Source organism: Molothrus ater (genome assembly GCF_012460135.2).
Source record: "Molothrus ater isolate BHLD 08-10-18 breed brown headed cowbird chromosome Z unlocalized genomic scaffold, BPBGC_Mater_1.1 matZ_random_MA36, whole genome shotgun sequence".
Classification (NCBI taxonomy): domain Eukaryota; kingdom Metazoa; phylum Chordata; class Aves; order Passeriformes; family Icteridae; genus Molothrus; species Molothrus ater.
Window position 1 is genome coordinate 919,443 of NW_026530821.1, and position 24,025 is coordinate 943,467.

Below are 24,025 nucleotides of genomic sequence, written 5' to 3' on the forward strand. Positions count from 1 at the left end.
GTGATGCATTTCTGCCGCGCCCCGCAGAGCCTCATGGGAAATGTAGTCCGTCCCCTGAGCCAGCCCCCTCGCTGGGAAACGCAATGTGTGGAAATTTCTTTAGGAAAAGGCGTTCTTTGCTGTTTGGTCTTTGTGTGCTTGCAGGCCTAATCGACAAACAGGGAGATTCAATCAAGCAGACAACAAGCTGGAAGAGATGCCCGGGTGTTGAAAATTTTCAGAACGACAGAATATGCTGAATTGTAAGGGACCCATCAGGACCATTGAGTCCCACTCCTGGCCTGCCCAGCACCATTCCCAAAAGTCACACCATGTGCCCGAGGGTATCGTCCAAATGCTTCTTGAGCTCTGTCAAGAGCTGGTGCCATTTCGGTGACTTCCTAAGTGTTACACTGCTTTTCCTCACTGGAAAATCTAGCATGGAAACATATTTTCCAGATGGTATATGGAAAAGCAAAACGTGATGCTACAGTATCAGGCTTAATGAAGGAGCAAGTTCTGATGTCCTGTAACAAAATGTGCATGTGAAAATCATGGTTGTCAGACCAAAGGCCCACATTGAGGTGCACAGCTGCAAGACAAATTTTTCCCCAAAATTCCACATACTGAACCATATTGCAATGACATGCAAACGTCTCTGTTGTGATGCCTGAAAGAGAGGCTGGAAATAAAAGCACATAGACCGGTGTCTATAGAGCAGGTATTTGTTTATTGCAGTGCTGGAGGTGAGGGGGATTTCTCCTCCTAACTCACCCACCTGTGTCAAGTGCTGTGGTATATTTATACAGTAACTATTGCTTAGTGTTACTGTGTCACTAAAACATCATCACATACATGCCAGAACTAATTGACACAGTGTGATCTCAGGGTTCTAAATAGTTGTTTTGCACTGTGCTTGCACCTCCCCAATTCAGAGGTCATCGGGGGTCTTTGATGAAGGCTTCCAAAGTCTTCTTTCCATCTGAACTTTTCGGCTTTGTCTTTGGAGCATGCACAGTTATGCTGTTCCTTGGTCTGTCTGGTCTTAACTGGCCTAAATTCTTTGTTTTGTGGCTAATTGACTTTGCACTTTCCAATTTTTCATTAGTACTAAACTTGTCTATCTCTGAAACTATCCACGTGGTGAGGTTTTTTTCCTTTTTTTTTTTTAGTCCATTCAGCATTAAGCAACTAGTTAACCATATACTAGCCATTATATGGTATAAAAAGTTATTTATATCTGGTTGTATAGATACAAAAGTTATGACTCAGGTTATATAGGTATAAAAAGCTGTGATTCATGTTATATAGGTATCAGGTGATATAGATATATAAAAGTCATGATTTAGGTTATATTGATAGCAGGTTATATGGGTATCTTATAACTCAAGCTAAATAAGCATCTTGTAACTTTGATCTAAGTTATAAAGGCATCAGTTGCTCAGCAGAATTTTTTAGTGAAAAATACTGATGCTGTATAAATGGTGTATCAGGATTGCAGTTTATATGAATACACACTACAATCATTCACCAACTCTAGGGCTATAGGTTTGATTATTTGCTTTAATTTCTTTCTCCCCATCCTGCAGGCCAGTACTCCTGGAGGGAAGTATAGCACCAGGACTGCTGGACAAGCGTCATACCCTCAGGAACATGACTCTGCAATCTTGGACATTGGCACGTTTTTACTAGAGAGACCCAGTGTTTGCCTGCAGAATGACATCATTTCTCCATTTGTTTGGCTGCTGCAGTGACCCTTTGGCCTTGACAAGGACAGGCGAAACCCTGATTTCTCTCTCCACAACACTGTCTTCCTTCTTGAGCCTCTCTTGTGCAGCTGCATGGCAAGGCCAGTGCTTGTAGGAAGCCTGAGGAGCCTGCCAGGCTGCCAGTCAGCAGAGAAACCTCTGAAGGAGCTGACAGTGCAGTCCAGTCAAAGGCCTTGTGCTTCTGCTCCTCTGTTTTCCTCCATGCTGCCCCTCCTGATCCGTGGGGTTTTTTGCTGAAGGAAGCTGTGGCACATGACATGGACATAAAGCCTTCCCTGCTTTACAGTGTTTGCTTTACATTCCATTTCTCCCATCCTAACAGAGAGACAAACCCCATGGTGTATTAAAGTTTCTCCACCACAACAGAAGCGTCTAATATATAGATTAAAAATATTTTAAATTAAATATCTTATCTAAGACCCTCTTGAGACCAAGAAGGTGCTGTAATGGTGGTCTTCTTCCTCAAAGTCAGAGTCAGTTTGAGTCCTTTTGTTCCTGCTTTGGTTAGAAGCTGATATAGGAAGGAAGTTCTTGGAAGAGTTTTATTTTTGATGTCATCTGCAATATGGCCTCACAGGCTATTAGAGAAAATCTATAGGAGTCTTCTTGAAAAAAAAACTGTGTCAGACATTTAGATACACTTTAAATAATCCCCTGAAGCCCACCTTGCTTCAGAAGTATATAAATGTATTTCCAGGTGGATAATAGCTGGTGTGTGCCTTTCCAGGCCTTCCAACCCTTCAATCCAGCACTCCAAGCACAGGATTACAGGTCCTCACAGAGATTTTGAGGACACACAGGTAAAAAGGTGAATGGATATGATATTTTTCACTTAATTTAGGAATGGGAGCCTTTTCAAGTCAGAAAATGGAATGAAGAATCATAGTAGATGATGTCACTGTTAGTATGCAGACCTATCACACTGACCATACTGTGCAGAAATAACAGTGATATTAAAATTATGCTGGAAAAGAGTACATACTTCCATCACACATAATCATACTTTGGGGGTACTTGTGCCTCTAAAAAATATCTTACAGTGGTTTTGTGTGTCCTTAAATAATCAAAGGAATAAACTTGCATCATGAGGGGAATGCAGTGCACTTATTACATTTAACCAAACAACTAACCCAACATTTTGTTTTTAAAAAAGCAAAAAGGTAAACACTTGGCTTCTATAAAGGAAAACATTTAATTGCTTATTACCTATTATTACTGCTCTTTATCTGAGCAGTACATGATCCCTCCAAAAAAAGCACAATTAGGTGCTGCATGTTAATATTTGCATTAAGTTTGCAAAATACAAACCACAGCAGATGTCTGAACTGGACCAGCTTGCTGAAAGGACCATTTGTAGATGTGGTTTCTGTCCAGGAACACTGGACACCAAGGCAGAAATTCGAAGAGAAGATAGGCACAGCTGCCCAGAGGCTTAGAAACAGAACAATAAAATGTAACTCTATATCAACATTTAAAAATCACTGTTGTTCCTAGCTTCCATGTTGGTTCCACCAACATGGCATTCCTAGCTTGCCATGAAGAACAAAGTCATGGGAAGGGACACTGATGTTGTTGACCCGTAGCCTGTAGGTATATGGATAAACTGGCTGATGGGGTGGATTCTCCCAAAGCTGTCAGGACAGATTATCAGTGGAAATGAAGTTACTCCAGAATGGAGGCATGCAGTGAAGAAGCACAGACCATGGAGTACCTAATTCTCCATGCATTTTTGACAGGTTTGTGTTTTACTGAAGATTATTCAGAGCCACATGTTAGGCCCTGCCCTCTGCTGAATTCAGATACAATGTCTGTAAAGGTGGTGTGAAAATACACAAAATGAAATTCTGACTTTGGGAGAGAAACTGCCAATGCCTTTGTAACTACAACTGTCTCTCACAGAAAATTACCTTTTTTTATTTTGTGAAATATGTACGCTCTCTATACAAAAGTAAGCCAAGGTTAAATTCCAGCACTCAGAGCTTGATTTTACTTCAGGTCCCTGTTAAAATGCCCCGATTTTCATTGGAGAAGGGCCTGAGAAACCTGGTCTAGTAAGACCTGCTTTGAGTGGGGTTGGATCAAAATTATAAAATCTGTGCCAATGCATGAACATGGGAGTATCCTTCTTTGTCAAATATGGTAAGGAAAGATGGATCTGCCAATCAGGAAAACAAAGAGTGGGACACAGAAAGAAGAGACTATTAATAGAGTTTTTATAGAAAGGTTGTTTATTTTGTATAAAGTTTTCTTGTAAATAACTTGATTTAAAAAAAAAAAAATCAGCCTGTATCCAGACAAATTGCTGCTGAAATACCCAATCTGGTGATTCACAGCTCCTCACCACAGGAAGGAAGGCTTTTCTCTCTTCAAATTCAGTGCCTTCTCACTAAGACATTGATGCCTACTGGAGTTAGAAAATCCTCTTGGGCTTCTGATCTAGTAGAGACCTGTCAGTTTATGCCCTGTGTTCTGCCTGAGTCATGCTTACGTTGGACATGCTTTGGAAACAAATGTAGTTTTTCTTTAAGTTAATAACTGCCCCTGAACTGTCTTGGACAGTAAAGCCTTGGGTCCTGCTGATGGCCCATCAAGAAAGACTCCTCTTGTGCAAGCAGCAGCTGCTGCATTGAAGAAGTCTCCAAACTATTGGGAACGAACCAATACCCAAGCAAATCCATACTGTTTGTTTCAAAAATAGTCACTAAGCTTGTTTTAAAGTGAAAGAAACCAAGCTCTTAAGGCCACATTTCAGGGAGCTAATACCATGCTTTGAGCTTCTATAGTCTGAGATGGGGCAGCTCAGCTCCACTCCCCTCACGGAAAAGAGAGGGAAAAGGCTTTTGGGTGTTTGAATACTGCATTTTTAGCCTGAACTGCAGAACAAAGTCCAACAGGAATTAAGAATTCACAGTAGCCTCCCATTCTCTGTTCTGAGGGTGACGTGAACTTCTCTGACTTCTAATTTCTAGTAAAACGTGCAGCACAGAAAAGAGAAACAAGACTCAATCTGCTTCTGGGAGATTGGAAGGCAGCCGCAGGAGCCCTTTCCTGGGATGTCCCATTGGCAGGGTGGGCACTGTGCAAGTACCTGAGTAACTCAGAACAGCTCTCTGAGGTTCAGCAAAGCAGCACCTCTATTGTGAAGGTGAGTTATGCACTTTAGGAAATTGCCCCAGAAGGGCATAAAGAATTTCTTAACCTGCACAAAGGAGTTTGTTCTCAGCTGGTTTATCTGAAACTCTCACACTGGAAAGTTCAAGCCCTGGGCCCTCTGCACATTGTTTGGTCTCGCAGCCAAATTCTGTGCCATGAAAATTGTCTTCTGGTTTAGAAGGGATGCCTCAAATTCATTTTCTTAATTTCCAGCTATGAGGCTCAGTGAAATGATTGATCTCTCCAGGACTTTTGAAACATCAAATTAAGTACTACTGGACAAACAGGAAAATAACTTTGAGACAAATGGATAAATCATTTCCTCACAAGAAAACTTTTATTGACTGGATACAGCTTCTTTCTTGCTTGCTTGCTTTCTTGCTTGCTTGCTTTCTTTCCCTCTTCCTTTTTTCATTGTCTGTCCCATTTCTTGCTGTGAGATTTTCTTTGCAAGAATGACTATGAACGGAAAGAACAGAGCACTGTCCTGGATTTTTACAGTACAAGGACATAAAAGAGAGAAGAGCAAGCACTGAAACATTCACAGCTGAAGATCCAGAAACCAGTTGTATCTGCAGGCACTTGGTGGAATAAATACACAGTGACACTCAAATCCTGACACCCAAACCCCACAAATCTCTTCACTGGCAGTGAAGCCAGATGAGAGATTTGCTCACCTGCCACTGTGTGACTACCCTGGCATCTCCAGGGCTTCCAGTGGCTGGGAACAAAATGTGATTTTGCCTGTGCCATTTTCCTGGTGTCTTTTGCCAGGAGGCCTAAAGGCCAGGCCTTTGGAATGGCATGGAACCCACAAGCAGTTTTTACTCACTCTAATTTCCAAAGATGTTCTGAAGGTATCCAGCTGATTAGTGGAGAGCGAAGCACTGCTGTGATGCTGTTTCTCAGCTAACCTGCTCTGTGCCTTTGTGATGTGTAACTGATGCCCACCGTGCTGACAGAGGGAGGGTTGCCATTTTCTTTGGTTTCATCTCTCAACAGCTTTAGGTATTTCTCACCTACAATCAGACTTGTTAAAGCTTAAGGCATAAATCACCTGGGAGAGAGCTGGAACAAGAAAATTCAAAGCAGAGCCCGTCTGTTACCAAAAAGAAAAAACCAAACAATCCCCACTGATTAAATTCAACAAAAAATATTTTCTTGGTTCATTCCAAAGCAAGAAATATGGTTTTTAAAATAGTTCAACCAGATGCCACCTCAAAATGAATTTGATTCAAAGCTAACTAAAACCAAGTAGGCTTTTCATCAGATATACCCAATTTTTGCCTGTTTTCATTCAGTATGAGGTCTCTTGTCATCTGCAGGGTTTTCTATTTAACTGTGCCCACAGCCCTGGTGCAAAGTACCTCTCCCAGATGCCTAACAAGCGGGAGACATGGTCACTGTCAGAGTGGCCCCTTGATGTGCTGTGCTATTGTTGCTTGCTCTTGTGAACAGCTGTCTTTGTTTCCCACCATCATTTTGCTTTCTGCCAGGAGTAGGGAATGAACCACTCCAGCTGAGCTGTGAATTACAGCTCCAGAATGAACAAGGATCCTGCACAACAGCATCTGATTGAATCTTTCCTTTGCCTCTCTGCTGATGGAAAGTCAAGGTAAATTCACGTTTAATGTCTAAATTCACTCAATGGCTGACAAGACCTCTTTTAATGGATCCAGTACAATGAGTGATGATCCCGACCAACACAGCAAACATTGTGTACAATGTGCGTTGTGTATCAATGAAAATGTGCCTTTGTGGCCCATCTGTGTGACACCAGTGGCTGTGATTCTGTTTTCCTATCCCTACTCTCAGAGGTGACTTTTAATGAAGCAGCAGAGGTTTTGTTTTTAAGAGCCTCTGACTGAAGGAAAAGAAGTGGGAATGGTGGAGGTGCAGATAGGGAGACAGTAACTAAAGAGACTTCAAAGCTTTGAAGTATCTAGGCAGAATTTGTAGGAAGGTTCCTGCAAACCACTTCTGCTTTTGAAGGGTCAGCTCAAAACCACAGCTTTGGAACAGAGACAGGTCAGAGATGAGACCTTAGTAAGGACGGGGAAATAAGGCCTTCCCCTCTTCATTAACTTAAATTTGAAACATTCACTTTGTCCAACATTTCTGCTGCCCTAAGGGGAGGATTTTTGTAACCACTGTCCAGGAAGAGTAGGCAGGAAAGCTGTGCATGTTGGTGTAAGAGCTTTTCTTTGGGAATGGCTAAGGAGAGTGAGCTGGAATCCTCCACTTCCTTCCCAGGTGGTGCATGGTGATTAGTTCCAAGTTCGTATTAAATATGGTCTCCATGAACAAAAGCTGATTTTTTAAGAAAACTTGTACTTTTAGAGAGAGCTATTTTTGCCCATGTGGAGACAAGCAGCACAGACTCCAAGTTTGCACACTGTCCCTCTGCCCCATCATTTTGCTTTCTGCCAGGAGTAGTGAATGAGTGTGTGGGTGCTGTTGTGTGGCAGGGCAGGAGCAGCTCACAGCAGTTTCGGGTCGCTGCTCATTCGGAGGCTGGAGTACATCCCCACGTGCCGCACCAGGTTGGGCTCCACCACAAAGGCGTTCTCGCCCTTGCCCCGCAGCAGCGAGTAGAGGGCGGTGTCCTTGGCAAAGCCCCGGTGGCAGCGCAGCCCCCGCAGGTATCCTGAGGCCCGGCAGGCAGAGGCAGCGGGGAAGAGCATGGCGGGCGTGCAGCACTCACTGGCTGGCGCCACGTTGTAGAGCGCGGGGTGCAGGCGGCGCAGCTCCAGCCCGTAGTGCCGCCCCACCAGCTCCGACAGGGCCATGCTGTACAGGGCGAAGAACGCCACCAGGCACCAGCCAGGGCCCGCCCGCCCCGCGGCCCAGCAGTATGCGCAGCTCAGCACCGGCCCCAGGAACATGCCCAGGCCCAGCCACTCCAGGATCCTCATGGGCTCAGGGTTGATGTAGCGCTGGAGTCTCTCGGAATGGTACAGCTTGGAGTAGAGAGCATCTCTGAGGTAGGGCTTGGAGAACCGGGCTGAGAAGAGGTGCTGCAAGACAGAAAATATCTCCTCCTCTGGCACGGCATCATCTTCCATGAGGAGGATGTACTCTGGGCTCTACATCAACAGTGACTGCTCCAGGCAGAAGACGTAGTCCTGCTTCTGCTTCTCAAACTGGGTCATGATTCTCTCCTGTTCTGTCACGACTGACTGTAGGAAAGAAGTTGCTCAGCAGCCTGACATCCTGATGGCTGCTGGGGTCTGACTCCACGTTACAGAGGAGCATGCGGTGGCTCTGGCAACGCGCCCCACATTTCTGGAGGAGGCGGTGGAAGTGGGAGGCCACTTGCAAGACGTAGTGGAAATCATTCTGCCTCTGCACAGTGATAATGGTGATTAGCAGAAAGGGCTGGAAGGTATCACTGCCAGAGGCCTCAGAGGCATTTGGCATCTGCATCTTCTCAAAGTAATGGAGAGCATCCTGACCCTCCTGCTGGCTCTGCTCCAGGAACTCCCAGCTCATGGGGTTCAGGTGCCAGCACCGCAAATAGAAGTAAGAGTGCAGGAGCCAGTGGCAGATCAGCCGGTGGCAGATCAGCCGGTGGTGTGCCAGCACACCAAAAGTCACCACAGTCAGGGTGAGGAGATGGATGAAAGGGCTGGACCAACGGCACCACTTCCCACAGAGCTGCCAGGCTCGGTGGAACATAACTGCTGCAGAAAGAGGGCACTCCTGCACTGCTCATGCCCTCAATCCTTCACCTCCAATGCATCCTTCTCCCTGGAATTCAGGATACCACTGGGGCCATTGCTGCCAAAACTGCACAGGTTGTCCAAGGCTAGAAAGGGAGAAAAAAGGATGGTTAGTGAAATAGGAACTGACAGAGAAAATAGAAAGCAGGGGACTAGTCTCTGAGTAAGCTAAAATACAAGGCCCCTGTGGAATCCCATTTGGTGGAGGCATCACAGAATAGTCCTGGGACATTGAGGACAGATGAGCCAAAATTAATTTCCAGCAAAGGACCCCTAAGGCTTTTTTAGCACATAGGAACTCTGATCTAACCAAGCTCGAAAGAACTTGGTGTGTTTGTTACTGTGCTTCAAACATGTAACAACAGGCAAGGTGGATGCAGGGTGTGTGGAAATCCCTTTCTGTTAAAGGTTAGGTACCCCTCTCTGGTGACAGTGACATAATAATGTTTAGATCACAGCCACAAAGCAAAGCCAGAAGTCTTGTATCTTAGTCTAGCACATACTGGAGAGACAAACTTTTACTTCTTTGGAGACATACATGCTTCCCTGCTGCTGCTCACACACTTCCAAATGTGTTTTTTTTCACTCTCCTCCCCAGAGTCTGAAGCATGGGCCTGTGTATGCTAAGGATAATGTGTGTGCCTGTTTCTCTCAGATGTCTCCTCCTTACCAGACCCTGTGAAATACTTGGGCACAGAAACATGAACATGTAATTAAGCCATCGACTCCTCCTTCTTATTTAAAAGAATGCAATTTAAAAGTATATGCCTTGAATTTTAAACTGAAACATTCCTATAAATATATAATATTTTTGTATGCACATACACACACACTCACTTTAAGCAAACATTCACCTTCACACAAGTTAGAGTTTGCCATATTTGGCTTTTCTGTTCTGTTTCTCTGCCTGCCCTGAACACCTCACAGCCTGGCTTTCAGAAGCTTACACAAAAATCAGGACAACTAGACTGTTCACATGAATTCCCTTATGTCACTAATCTTGCTTTTAATCTGCTGGATTGTTCCTGGAAAAAATGTTCCCTATATGTTTCAAAGCTGCAAAATTTTAGATTCCTCCAGAATATAAGACAGACCGTCTGCCTTCTCCTTCCTGCACCATGAGACAGAGACACAACTATTCCTGTACAATTACAGTATTAAATGGCTCTTTTTGGCCTATCTATACTTCTTCTCAGTGTCAGTGGGAAAAGCTATTTCTTTCCTAACATACAAACAGCAGGATGAAGTCATTTGGTCAAAGCCATAGAGTCATCTCTCTGCAAAAGGATGAAAGAGGGAAACAAAGGCAGGCTTTTGGAAAATGTCATGGAAATGCCATGGGCTGTCACAGCCCCAACTAAGCCATAGCAGTGGTGGGAGTAATGGTGCTCACACAAGTGGTACTTTACACTTTTGATCCTACAGCAGCACCCCAGCCTGAACACCATGCAGAAGAGCTGCCAGCTCAGGACCAGCTCCCCTGCGGATGAACCCTCTCTGGCAGAGACAAGGCCTTTGTGGTGCTGTGACAAACGTCCTGCTTGAATCTGAGGAAGTCAGTGGAAGCTTCCCAAGGAGCCGTAGAGATCTCCTGCAACATATGGGCATGCTGACAGGGACTGTACAGATATCCTCAAATTCCAAAACCTGAGTTTCTTGCCATGAGCTGATCCCTATTACTGGGCCAGATGGCCAGCTTTTCTCATCTGCAATTCCTCTTGTTTTCTGACAGCTTTTAGTAGGTCAGGTGCCAGATAATATTCCTGCAATGTGTCAAGGCCTCTAGGCCTCCCTTGACAACACCAGTGTCCAGCAGAAGCCAAGCATCCACAGATCTGATTGCTGCACTTCCATGCCAAACTGGGAGCTGGGCTCCCCAGAAAATACAACCATCCTAGCAAGAGCTGTGCTACTAAAAACGTTCAGAAGAACCTTAATGGTAAGAGACCAGTAGTTGTTATTTGATTGCATTTTACTGGCAGGTACCAAATATATCTCTCACCTCCTCAAGCACTGCTGAAAGCAATTGTTCTTTGCTTGTTCGTAGATGATGAGTGGCATCTATCATCTTATCATCAGATAAGCCAGGCAGAGATCAGGGCTACTGCACTTAAGCTCTCAGCTCCCTTAGAACTTTTGTTTCTTATGGTCTGTGTACTAAAGATGTAACACTGTCACAGTTAACAGATTAATGACAGCTTGAAGCATAAGAGAAGTGGCTAGAGAGGGGCAGAGGACTTGGCCCTTTGCAAAAATTATGTGGTGCATGAGATAGAAATTGAAGGCACTGCTGTCTGTTTTGATCTGCCATTCCTCAAGGCCTGTCAGTGAATGTACAGACCTCTTCTGTCCAAGGAGATGGAATTTAAGCACTATTGGAACAGTAAAAATGCACAAATATGCAGGGTAAAACCGTGACCAATTAGGTAACACAGGAAACTGCAGAGTTAAAATTTGAATGTAAATTTCGTCATAGGCTGGCTTGCTATTCTCATCAGACTGTAGTTAACTTTTACAGGTTAATCATTGTCACTATAGGACATGAAAGAACACAAGCACACATCGCTGTTCTCAAGGTGAAGGAAAAAAGGTAGTCCAACATTTATAGTTTTTCAAAAGTGACAGCAGATTGGAGGGTGACAGTGACATCTCTCCAATGACACTGGTAAAACCAACAGTCCATCAACTCTCTCCTCCTCCATAAAGCAATGCAAAACAATGAGTTATTTACAGGAAGTGTGTGAGAAAGTTCACTACAAGAATGTCAACACCAGAAGGCTTAGAAAATCTTTAAAAAGCAGGGTGACAGTTCATAAATCCCTAGAGATCCATGAAGCACAGTTTGAAAGCTACTGAACTAAGAAACGAGGGACATAGCTGTGGCGGGTGAATGACACTTTGCCCATTTTGTTTGAACTAAAAGGATAAGACTATGCCACCAGTGAAAGAGGCTGTGAACTCAATATATATTCACTACAGATATTTCCCCAACTTCTGCCTTGCTTCTCATGTTTATTGATTTTCCTCTGTCACATAAACATGTACAGAGCCCATTTCACCTGGCTGCCTCCCTGCAGGGCAATCCCATGGGAAAGCAGTGCTCCCTCTGCTGCTACCCAGCAGTCAGATCAGATGGAACTGGGAGTGAAGAGCAGCCTGAGAAGAGGTCTGCAAGGTAATAGCTAAACAGAGAGACTTAAGGCAATGACTTTGGAGAGCTGTCTGTGATTTTGGTAGGTGTGACAGGGGGTTGAGGTGCCCCAAGAGAACCAGGGCTTGTGATCACAAGAGTCTGTCTGTCTATAGAGGGACTCATCCATTCGGTCGTCCTACTGCAGTGGCCTGTAGCAAACCCCCATAATAAAGTCACCTGTCCCTGTCCTCCCTTAATCCTGATTCATCATCTGTTGGACAGCCCCTCATCCATCCCTGGGCAGAGCTCCATTCACTCCAGCTGGTCGCTGGCATAGGGGGTGACCTCTCCTCATCTCCCCCCCCTGCCCTTGCTAAAGATTCTGTATCCTTCCATTCCACCACTGCAGTTTCAGGAACCACCCCAGCACATTGCCATGATGCCAAGGAGCTGCCAGCCCTGCAGGTGTGCCCGTGACTCCAGCTTCCCATATTCATTCCCCACGCCTTTGCACAGAGGCAGGCAAAGTAGTGGCTGGAGTGGCTGGAATTCCTTTGTGCTGCCATTCAGGCACCCTCCCGCTGATCTTTGATCCCTCCCCATATTCTGGGCCTCTCTTGCTAGCCCTGGCTTTAAACTGAAATGCTTGAAGTTCCCCTCCCACAGCAGGTTTAAATTAAGGCCCTTACCAGCTTGGTGAGTCTGTCACTGAAATTCGCTCTGTGTGTCAGAAGGACCCCAGCAGTCCCAACAGGTTTCTGCAATGACCTCCTATGGTCCAAGCTGCACCCCTGGCTGTGGCACCAATCCTGTGACCATTTGTTGGTTTGCCAGATTTTAAATCCCCTTCCCTTTGACTGGAAAGGCTGGAGGAAAAGCTACCTGTGCTCCAGAAGATAAAGAGATTTGAACATCTCTCATGTAAGGAAAGGCTGAGGGAGATGGGGCTGCTCCGCCTCAAGAAGAGATGGCTGAGAGGGGACCCGATCCAAGTCTGTCAGTGTCTCCAGGGAGAGGTTGGGGGAGGGGCCTGGGGGGATGGATGGGAGACGGACATGGGGTCCAGCAGTGGGACAAGAGGAACAGGCAGGAGCTGATCTCTGGGAAGCTCCACCTGAATGTAAGGAAGAACGTCTTCCCTGTGCAATGACTGGGCACTGAACAGATTGCCCAAAGAGGCTGTGGAGTCTCCCTCACTGAAGACATTTCAGAACCTGGGCACAATCCTGTGCAATGGGCCCTGGAATGACCCTGCTGGAGGAGGGAGGTGGGACCAGATGACTCACTGTGGTCCCTTCCAAGCTGTCTCATTCTGTGACTGTGCCAGGCCTGTCTTCCCAGGAATTCGGGTGTCTAAGCCATGTTTTACAGGAGCTAAAGGTACCCACCTGAGCCGGGATTAGACAAAACTGGAGCTGCAACAGCTGCACCCCTGCTCCTATACAAAAGAGGTGTTGGCTACCTCAGTCCCTGTGGACTGTGGGTTCCTGTGGCCCCTGCAAGCCCACAGAGCTCTCCTGTGTGGCTGGGTGGAGATCTCCCCATGAGCTGGGACATTGCTCAAGGATACTCCTGGAGGCTAAGACCCCCTTACCCAACACCTAATATCTCTAATGAGGTATTACATTTTACATTTAACGTGAATGTATATTGTATGCTCATGACATTTATATATCCAGCTATAGCTTTAGGTGTAGAAGTGTAGTAAGTAGCAGAGTCTAATCATGGTTTAAATCATTGTTGAAATCAGAAACTAAAACATGGTTCAATCAATTACCATTTCATTACAGCTTAATTATTAATTATTGTTAAATCATTGTTAAATCACCTTTAAATTATAATTGAATTATTCCTTAATCACAATTTGCAATTTTTTATCATTAAATATAATTTGATTATTTTCTAATCATTAATAACACCTTTTTGTTATTCCCACAATGATGAATTCTCTTAAAAATTCACCTGTGCCAGTAGAGTTGTGGGTGTAAGAATGGAGGGAGAGAAAAGGAAACAGATGTGGTGATGGCTGCTAACACTGCAGATGTTGTAGCTTTACTGTTGTTTATGACTGTGAAGAATACAGCACAGGAATAAGGAAATATTTATGGGACCAGCCTATGTAACAATCAAAATGCAAAACTGTACAAGACAACAGCCAGAGTATTCTGATTCAAACTCTGTTTGAAAGAAAAATCTTTCATCATATTGATAAAAAGCATTTCTCTTTGAAGAGACTCTGTACTATTGTTAAACTACTGATTTCCCTGTATTCACCACTTGTGCCTGAGGAATATACACCCTCTTCCTCCCCTTCCCCCACAATGCAAGAACCAGAGTGTTTATCCTGCACAGGAAGGCGTGGTGAATGGTATGCCCTGGTTCTGGGGGATCCTGGTGATCTGCTTGAGCCCCAAGGGGAGAAAATGAGGTAAATGCAGGAGCTGAAAAGTAATCTGTGGTACAATTAGTAAAGCCCTTGTTGGACAGACAAGAAATCAGCCGATTTCACATGTGCAGGAGGGTGTTCCTCCTGGCTTTTGTGCTGGCAAACGCTTGCTGAACCTGATGTGCCCTAATGGTTGTACATAAATTATTTTCTCAGTGACTGCAGGGGAGAAGCCACCCCAGGAACCTGTAGTGTACATCAGCATTGTTTCATGTTTTGCTGCATCACAGCACAACTGCAGATTTCCTCAGCAGCCTTTGATTCTAAATGTCAGCGACTTCAGCCATTGGGTTTCTTAGGTGCTCCTCGTTCCCTTCGGGAGAGCTGCCAGGTAGCACAAGGTGACCCGTAAAGCACTGGGATTAATGGCAGTTACCTCAGTGGGGATGGTCAAAAATGAAAGGGCGTTAAATAAGAAAGGCTGATCCCACCTCCACTCTCTGCCCTCCTTGCAGATACACACGGAGGGCATTTCAGTGTGCCCAGTCCTCAGCTCCTTGCCCGGATTTCAGACCAGAGAGATTCTGGCCACTGTACAAGATTCTCGCTTCTACCTCGGGCGAGGGCTCTTCCGGGTGGCACCAAGCTCAGGGCAGAAGCTGGCTGGCTTTTCCCCGTTCCCTTGAGAGTTCCACTCACCTCCCCTAAGGGAGGGGCTGTTTCTTGAGGCGCGGCCAGGCTCCGGCCACTTGTCCTCGCTCGTCACCGTGTACAGGCATATCCCCGGAGCAAGCACAGAAACATCTCCACGATCCTTGGAGGGTTTCCACCTCCCTGCCGGCTCGGGTGCCGCAGCCACAGCAGCCAAGCCCAGCCCCCATAAGCAGTTGTGGCTGCTCATCAGCCATAACTTCGTGGCCCCCCTTTCCTCGTTCCCCCAGCCGGTTCCTCGGTGCACCGCCCGCCCCCTTATCCCCCGCAGGGGAAGAGGAAGCCTTCCCCCGGAACAGCGCGATCCTAGCGGGCCATTTCCCCTATCCGAGCGGGAGATTTACCCGAGCCGCTGGGCAGCCCCGCACGGCCGCTCCCGCCTCCCTCCCTCCCGCAGCTCCGCTCCCGCCGGGATCCTGCTCTCGGCGTGTGGCTCACTTCTCTTCCGCGAATTTCTCTCCTCCCTCTCGGGCGCTGAGGGTGGGATTAAAGGCATCAAAGACCAAACATGTGACTCCGCCAGCACGGGGATGCTCAAGGAAGGGGAAGGGGAGATGGCCGGAGGGGGTCACCGCACACCGGGGAGGGGACCGGTCTCTGGAAGCAGGTTCAGGAGTAAATCCCGAGCCCCAGGGAGACGGCGGGGGCGGTGGCGGCTGCGCAGCCGGAGGTCCTCATTCCTACTCTGTGGTCCCCGAGCGCTTCGCAGGGAGCGGCGGGACAACCGCAGGGGCAGCGCAGCTCCCCGGCCCTCCCCAGCCAGGGTGTCACATCTGCTCGGTGTCACCACGGCCGCGTGTCATTTTTAGTGGGTGTCACTTCTGGCGGGTGTCACTTTTGCCGGGTGTCCCCTCTGCCCAGTGTCACTTCTGCCAGGTGTCTCCGCCAGCTCCCGCGCCTCTGGAGCGCTGCCCTCCCCCGCTGGGACCTGCTGGATGATCCGGATCCCTCGCCTCCCTCCCGGGAGGGGTGACGATCACCGGGGTCTGCAAACTCGAGCAGAAATTGGCAAGAGTCACCAGCAGGTTCTTTATGTGCGTGTCACCCCTGACAGGTAAAAGCTTTCTCAGCCTGCAGCGAAGTCTTCAGAGGTGTATTGGCTGAAGTGGGGAGGCTCAGCAGCTACACAAAGATTTATATCAGCCTGTTCAGGATTCAGATATTTTATCAAACTGGCCCAAGACTGCCTCTGACGGGTTCAGTCCCCCTCCCTCCCACCTCCCAGTGCTTTTCTCTGTGTTCCATTTCCCTGCTCTTATATACATACACACCCATTAGCCCTGTGACCATAATACCTAATTAACTGGTTACCTGAAAGATATTTCAGGGAAAGTTTACTGTCTGTCCTTGTAGGAACTCCTTGGGTTTGTGCCTGCAGCTCCAGAAAATGCAAGTGCATATATTTGGGCTAAACTGTTTTCAGGCTCAGACCTCTCTTATAGCTCAGAAGAATCTTGAGGTAAGGAAAAAAAAAAAAAACAACCTACAAAAAAAAAAAAAATCTCTTAGGTCCTTTCAGTAAAATACCTTGTTCTGTTGAGCACAGCTAGAATGTTGCTAGTGTCCAGTCCTGTAAATCAGAAGCTTCTAGCATGATATATGTTCTTTAATTTTAACATAGCAATTTCTATTATGCCCTCTTATAATCATGATGAACAAAGGAAATCAGCTTTGCAGGCCTGTGATCCTTAGTGTTTCTTCTGCTGTCCCACACCTAGGGCTTTTCATTGCTAAGACAACGTGGAAGAAGAAGGGAAAGCCAGAGGAACATTAATGCCCAAAATAAACAACACAATCAAGCACCACAACTGGGTTCCTGTAGTGACTTCCTAGAAACAGGTTAGGCATGCTGGAAAGTCCATCAGCTTACTAAGATGCATGTTACTCTCTCAAAATAATAAAGAAATAATGGTTTCTCAGTGATTTGCTTTCCCAAATCTCCCTTTGCTGACCACCTCTGCCTCTTTTTCTGTTTTTAATGACAGTGATTTACACTCTACCTTCCACTTAAATGCTCTTATGCCTCCAAAAGTTGATGCACTGAAAACACAGCAGATTCTGGAACAGAAGAGAGAAAAGAGGGTATGTAAGAGTACTGGAGGTGGGAAAAAGCTTGTACATTCCAAGGAGGTCCATTATTATGTTCTTTCCAGGATAAGAAATGCAGATATTTTAAGAAACAAAAAATGGGGTTTTTTTCCACTTCTGTGTCAGTGTGCATGTGGGAGAGTGACTATTGAGCAGCATCAGCAGAAATACTTACCACACTGCACCCAGGATTACATTTTGGATGTTTTACCCAGCAGAATTTATTATCAGGGGTAATAAATTAAAAAGAAAAAAAGTGGCCCCAAAGGCCTTATCTTTGGAAATAAATATTAAGGTCATTGTCATTTTGCATGATTTCTGTGCAATCTTCCCAACTTCCTCTCTACTTACTTGCACGCTTTTCAGGGTACACTTGACTTTCATCCTTAAAAATACCTTAACATCCTTAGCTATTTCTTTAAAACAGGTTCTGTTAGACCCAAAAGACTGAGGGAGAAGAGTCTCAAGTGATTTTGGGGCAGTGGCACAGAATGACAGTGGAAGCCTGTCATTCCTGACTACTCATCCATCCTTATCATGGTGCTGTCTCCTGCTGTGCACAAGCAAAAGGGACACTGATGTAGCTGAAAAATGAACTTTTTCTTCTGGTGAGTTATATCTTAGTTGGGTCACTTTGTCCCTGCAGTTCCCCATACCAAATGGCATTGGAAAGCTGGGAGGGCTTTGGAAAGCAGAGATGAACATTTGGTGACTCAACTGCTCCTGCAGTCACATAACTGCAACCTCAAATGCTCAGAAGAAATAGTTACTTATAAAATTATTCAGCCTGTACAATAATAGGACAGGACTTTAAATCTACAATCAGAAACAATCTTGGGATGAGAATTTATCCAGGTGGCAAAGGTTCAGCTCAACCATCCAGATCCCAGTATTTTCCATTGTGAAAGCACCTTTCCTCTCTGCCATCCACTGTAACAGCTCTGATGGCACTGAGCATTTGTGCCGGGCAATGGGAATAATATTTTCTTTTGCTTTGCCTGAGATCAGGTACAGCTCCTGCTTTTCATAAGCATGAGTGTCAGAGGCAGGACAAGGCAGGCACGTGGTGTTTAGATACTTGCTCAATGTGCAGGCAGGGCAGACATTCATGGTCTTGGGGGAGCTGAACTGAGAAGCCTGGTGTCCTCTGAGTTGTGCTATTTGTGTCCTGCACATCACTGTCAAATTATCTTCACTCCAACTTGTGTTCCCTGTCCCCTCCAGATTCCTTGTCTTTCCTCCTGCTGCCTCATGTTTTTACCAGAAGGCAAAGGCACGAGGGTACGCACACTCCAGTTGATTTTGAGCACTTGTCCTGATTATTCAGCCAACAAATCAAACAAACAGCTTCCTGTTCAGGGTGTCCTCAGGTTCTGCTCAGCAGGATGGACACGCTCAGCTCTGCTCTGCAAGGCACTGCCTGAAGTAGCAGCAAACACATGTTTGGGGCTAACCTCCTTCAGCCAGTTGCAATGAAATTGGAGAAGTGTGTGCAATGAAAGTGGAGAAGCCAGTTGCACTAGTAAGTGCAACACTTACTAGGGACAAGGAGGAACCTGTGAAAAGAGAAAAGAAAAAAAAAAAGAGACACAGGAAAAAAAGTTTTGTAAGGCTGGTCTCCTTAGGAAAAATCCAAAGTCACTGCATTCCAGCAGGAGGAATGAATAATGTGTTTAGCATAACTTGTTGTGCCAGTATGTAAGTAACCTGCAAAGGCTGTACCTCTTCCACAAACACTGAGAAGTTCTGTAGTGACAGCACTATTCCTTTACATACAGATACCAGATGATTGTCTGGCTATTCCTGTACTGTCAGCTGCACAATGGATATGTTCTCCTTGTAGGTATCTGCTGTTCTTCAAAGACTAACTTTGATAATAAGGTTTTCCCCCTGCTAATCATTTATAGGGGTAAAACCCCTGATATTTCCTGCTTACATTCTGTTTTTGTAAGAAGCAGCAGATATTTCTGATGACCATTTGGAATATAAATACAATATTGAGGATAACCAAATGCATAGAGTGGCAGTGGCTTTCTCTTTGTTTTCTTTCAGACTCAGTATTGATCACTGGGGACAAAGAGTGTTCAAAGTGCTTTGCTGTTTACTGGAGACATAATGAGCTTATATGTCAGGGCCACTGTGTTTAACTTTAGACAGCAATAGTCAGAGGAAACACAGCTTCAGCAGGGATGGATTTGTGCTGGCTTGGCTGTCTAGGGTGGATTAGTATTTATAAAAAGGCTGAAGTATTTTAATCTCATTTTCATCCTGATCTGTCCATTTGATTTTGGTTCTTTTCTTCATATATTTCCCAAGTCTTCCCTCTATAAAGTCTCCTATATACAACCACAACTAGACTTTTCAGGCTCTTACCAGTAGCTAATTCATCTTGCAGATTAATTACTAAATCCTGTTCCTGTAATCTCTTCTACCCTAGCTGCACATATCTGAAGATGACAGAAATACATTCACTGTAGTCCAGTTCACTTTAGAGACTATTGGGCACCCCTCCCTACCACACACACCCTTTTTCTCTGCTTCTTTAGCTTCTCCAATCAAACCATTAGAAAAGGCTGTTGATAGCTAAAAGAACACCAGAGTGAGCCAGCACAGAAATGTGTTAAATTATGATGGAGCTGCAGAAATACTGCAAGCCTGGTGACACTCTGAGAACTGCAGGTACCTTGGCCAGTTTAGTGGCATATGCTCTGGTGATCCAGCCTCCTTTGTGTCTTGCTCCAAAATTCTACTCTTGCAGACCACAGAGTATTTCAAAGAAAGGGACAAACATTTTAATTTAGGCATAGATTCCAGTAGCTCTTCAAAATATCTGTTAAAATACATTGGCTCTCAGTTACTTGCTCTGTCTTGCAACATAGAAGAACGGCCTGGAACACTGTACTTTTTGCTAAAAAAAGATGCTGATGCTAAAAAAGAGAATGAGGTGAAAAGGCAAACCAGAAGATTTCCAAACTGAGAGGCAGGAGGAATTATCCCCCAGGGACTGCTGGAATTATACCCAGGGACTTGCTTTCTTTTGCAAAATGGAATAAAGATATTTTGTATGGTCAGAGAACTCTTTCCACTAGCAAATTCTGCATCTGTGTGAGAAGCACAGAGTGTTAGCAGTTTCTCTGCTCTCTCACTGCAAATTTTAGGTGAGCACTTCTGTAACTAAAGGTCAGATGCTGGCATGAGAGAAATGGCCTGTCTAGGAAAGTCTGAGTACTACTTGTGCAAGGTTTTAAGTCCACAAAGACTCTCAGGAAAATTGTATCAAACTATAGCTATTTTAAAACTGCTTCAAATCTCTAAGGGGCAGCACTATTTGGTGAAGTTTAAGAGGTTTTTAAATTCAGTTTAGCTGAATGGTGTTTTTTTACCCTTTTTTCATTCCATGTAATAGTGAACATAACACAGAAACTAAAATAGCTTACTTCTAGTTTAGATTTTTAATTAATTCAGGTTAATTTATTTTTCTTTTAATATATAAATTTAGACAAGTCCTGGGAAACCAAGTAGGGGCACCTGCCTTACTTGAAGAAAGACATAAAAGTCTGTGACTAATCCAGGATCTAGAAGGAAAACCTGTTATAATCACAGGAGTTACATTGGTTAGTATAAAGATGCAAGTGATTTCTCTAGAATTTATTCTGCAAACTCAGTAATTTTCACTGCTGATGAGTAATTAATATTTTCAGCTCACTGAAAAAAAACAGCTCACAAAAAAAAGCTCACTTTCTTTTTCTGGTCTCTTAATGTGCCAGTAAAGAGCTTACTAGGATGCAAAGTAATTTCTGAAGACTATGTCTTTAAAATTTAAGTGCATCTACTCCAATTAAATAACTATGGATAGTAGAGTCAAGCTCCTTTTCAGGAAACTCTTCATATCACTATTTCCAGGAACATTTGCACACAGGAATCCTCTGCACAGACAGAAAATTAAGGTGGTTCCAGCACCACCAGGTGTGGTGCTGTGGGGGTGGGGGGCACTGGTGGGGGAAAAAAGTGAGAGTGAGTGAGGGAAAGGGAAGAAGACAGAAAAGCCTGTGCTCCATTTCCTGGGCTTTTCATTTCTCCTGATCACTATGGCAGCTGGGCAGTGAGGCAGCAAGGCAATCGCTAATAATTCCTGCTGAGCCTTCCCAGCCTGAGTTTCTCACTGACTAGAATCTTTCATTCTGTCTCTTTTAGATTCCCTGCCAGGATTTTCTGGGTGTCAGCAGAGAGAGCTCCTTCAATTCCCACAAATATTCTCCATTTAGCATCAAGTATTTCTCTACAGGAGGAAGACAACTATGGAAGGAACATGACAAAACAAAAGTAAGTGAGACTTTTTGTGCCACATATATAAGCAACTGAAACATTTCTATCCAGGTCCCTTCTGGTCAGGTGACAATGGAATTTCTTTCCTACACCTGGGCAAAATATGGTCAGTGTCTCTCTTCCCAGAAGTGAGCCGTAAGTATCCTACTATGCTACTTCGGTAAGAGTAACTATCTAATAATAATAATAATAATAATAATAATAATAATAATAATAATAATAATAGTAGTAGTAGTAGTAGTAGTAGTAGTAGTAATAGCAATGCAATTTCTTTCAATGGAAAAGCAAGAACTCAGTTCAACTGCATTGGCTACAGCTTTATATGTGTTCATTTTCTTTAGTCAGCTTGTCTGTCAAGAGAATTATAATATCCTAAATAACATCAACAGCAATTGTTGGCTAGATCAAGGATGCTGTGAAGTGATACATTTCTGTGTGATCTGATGTACACTGCACTGGGTGGATATCATTAGGTAAAGTACCTGATCTTATCAAATACAGTCCCATTGTTGGCCCTAACGAATGTGTACCTAGCACAGCACCCTGCAGCACCACCTTTCATTCCATTTCATATCCACATCAACAACATAGGCTACTTCACAATACTTGAGAGGAAAACCAAAAATTATCCTATTTTGAGAGCACAACCTTAACGAAAATGTTGTGCTTTATCCTTACCTTACAATGAGGTAAGGATAAAGTCATGTCAAGAGGAGGGGACACCAGAACAAACCTCAAGGACAAAATTTTGAGCAAGGATTGAAGCTTTGTTCTTCAAAGGTCAGCTTTTAAAATTAATCTTGTTATTGCTTATCACACTTTGATAACATGAAAGCGCCTCTTGCACAAACCAGCCATTAAAAAAGGAGTGTCTTTTAAGACACTGCTGTTTTCTATTTTTGCTTCAAAGCACCAATGATCAAAATAGCAGAACAAGATAGAATTACCCTGTCTGTAGCCAGTGTACAAGGAAATTAAGGGGGTTAGGAAGTTAGACTAATCTTCATCCTATTTATTTATCGATTGTAATTGTTTTTAGGAACAGAGCTACATTTGCTTTTAAGTCAAAGACCTGTACACATATATGACAGGTCTGGTACTTTTATTTGGAAGTATGTTCCACTAATATGCATTTTCTATTTTTCCTTTTTTTTTTTCTTTCTGAGACTTCTCCTTCCTTTACTTCACCTCTATCATCTAATCTAGAAGGCACTGAACAGATGTGCCAGCTGCCATAGGACACACTGAGGGCTGTGTTTCATACCTGCTCTCCTGTGGTGCCTGGCACTGCATTATCACGAAGCAGCTGCTGTGGTTCCAGTTAACAGCCCAGGAAATGAAAGGCTGATTTGTGTGCTGACACAAAAGTAGACCTTTACCCCAGAATTATTAATGCACAGGGCTTTGCTCTACTGAATTTGGAATCTGGTTATCTCTTTTAGGGCAGTTAGTCTGCTATTTTGTTTTGCCCAGTCACTGGTTGCCTGAAAATGTCACTTTTTCACTTTATTATCTCAGGCTGGCTGCTTCTTGAGTTCTTGGGCCCATTTGCCCAACGTCTTTCCTTAAGTGTGCAACCTGCAATCCCTTTCTTCATCTGCCATTGACAGCACCTGGAGCTGATTGGCCAAAGGTCTTCTGTTCCCACCTTTGGGATCTGTGCTCTGCTATTTCCTCAGCAGACTCCAGATACACAAGTCCTTTCACAAAAGAGAGGATTTCCCTCTGCCCTCCAGGGCAGAGCCTTCTGTTCACGACAACCTCAGGTTCAGCAACAGGTGGGAGAGAGATCAGCTCCCAGACCATCTCCCATGGGGCCTTTCCTCTTGGAAGCAGCACAGTTCTGCTGGATCAAAGATCACTTTAGGTACTGTCCTGGGTGTGCCAAAGCTCCAAATTTACCTGCACATCTGCAGACACATCTGGGTAATATGTGAATAGTTCACAATGCTGTGTCTCCACCTCCCACCTTACCAAAGAGGATGCATTTCACACCCATGTGTTGGGCTTTCATAGCAAATTTGGTGGCTACTACTACTCCTACAACTTGAGGGAAAGACAGTATTTGAGGTTTTGTAGGTCCTTTTAATTTGGAATAGAGGTTTGCAACAGATAATGGGTGATGCTCAGCACACCCTGGTCACAAGGCTGTGCATTTCTTGTTTAGAGGAGATTCAGTCCATCCAAGTCTTCTTTTGTGGCCACAGCCTGAGCATACCAACACCGCAAGCTCAAAATTGTCTCCTCTGTAGGCTGTTCCTTACACAACATCAGTACATCTCTGGGTCTTTGATGGTTTCTCAATACCAGGCTCCCCTCTGCTTATGCTAAAAACATGTGCACATCCTTTCCAAGAAACACTCTGCTTCAATCACTACAATTCTTAACCAACTGTAATTTTGTAAAGTGCTCCACTCTTTCTTGTAGCAATTGCAAGTGAAGGACTACGAGGTTCAGGAAAAAGCAGCCATATTTGTCACGCTCCCGACTCTTAGTAATTGCAAATTGCTGCAAGACTTTCTCTGCAGTTCCTCTACACTGGCATTGGATTGCTCAGGCTCTCTCATCTTCTTCACAAAAGTATTTCAAGTATTAATACAAGTATTATTAATCCCTCTCTTTCTCTCCTTACCACTCAGTTTTTTTCTTGTTTTTTTTTTTTTTTTCCCTCATCTCCTGTGTTATCTCTGCACAACAATTCACAAGGAGGTGACAGTTAACCTAGAAACAGCACTGAGGAAAGCTACTGTAGGGAAAC

General features: G+C 44.6%; 1 pseudogene; it reads right to left on the reverse strand.

The window, feature by feature from the left end:
* Nucleotides 1-5,219: 5,219 nt before the first annotated feature.
* Nucleotides 5,220-8,624, reverse strand: LOC118698998 (post-GPI attachment to proteins factor 4-like; annotated as a pseudogene).
* Between the last annotated feature and the right edge of the window lie 15,401 nt (nucleotides 8,625-24,025).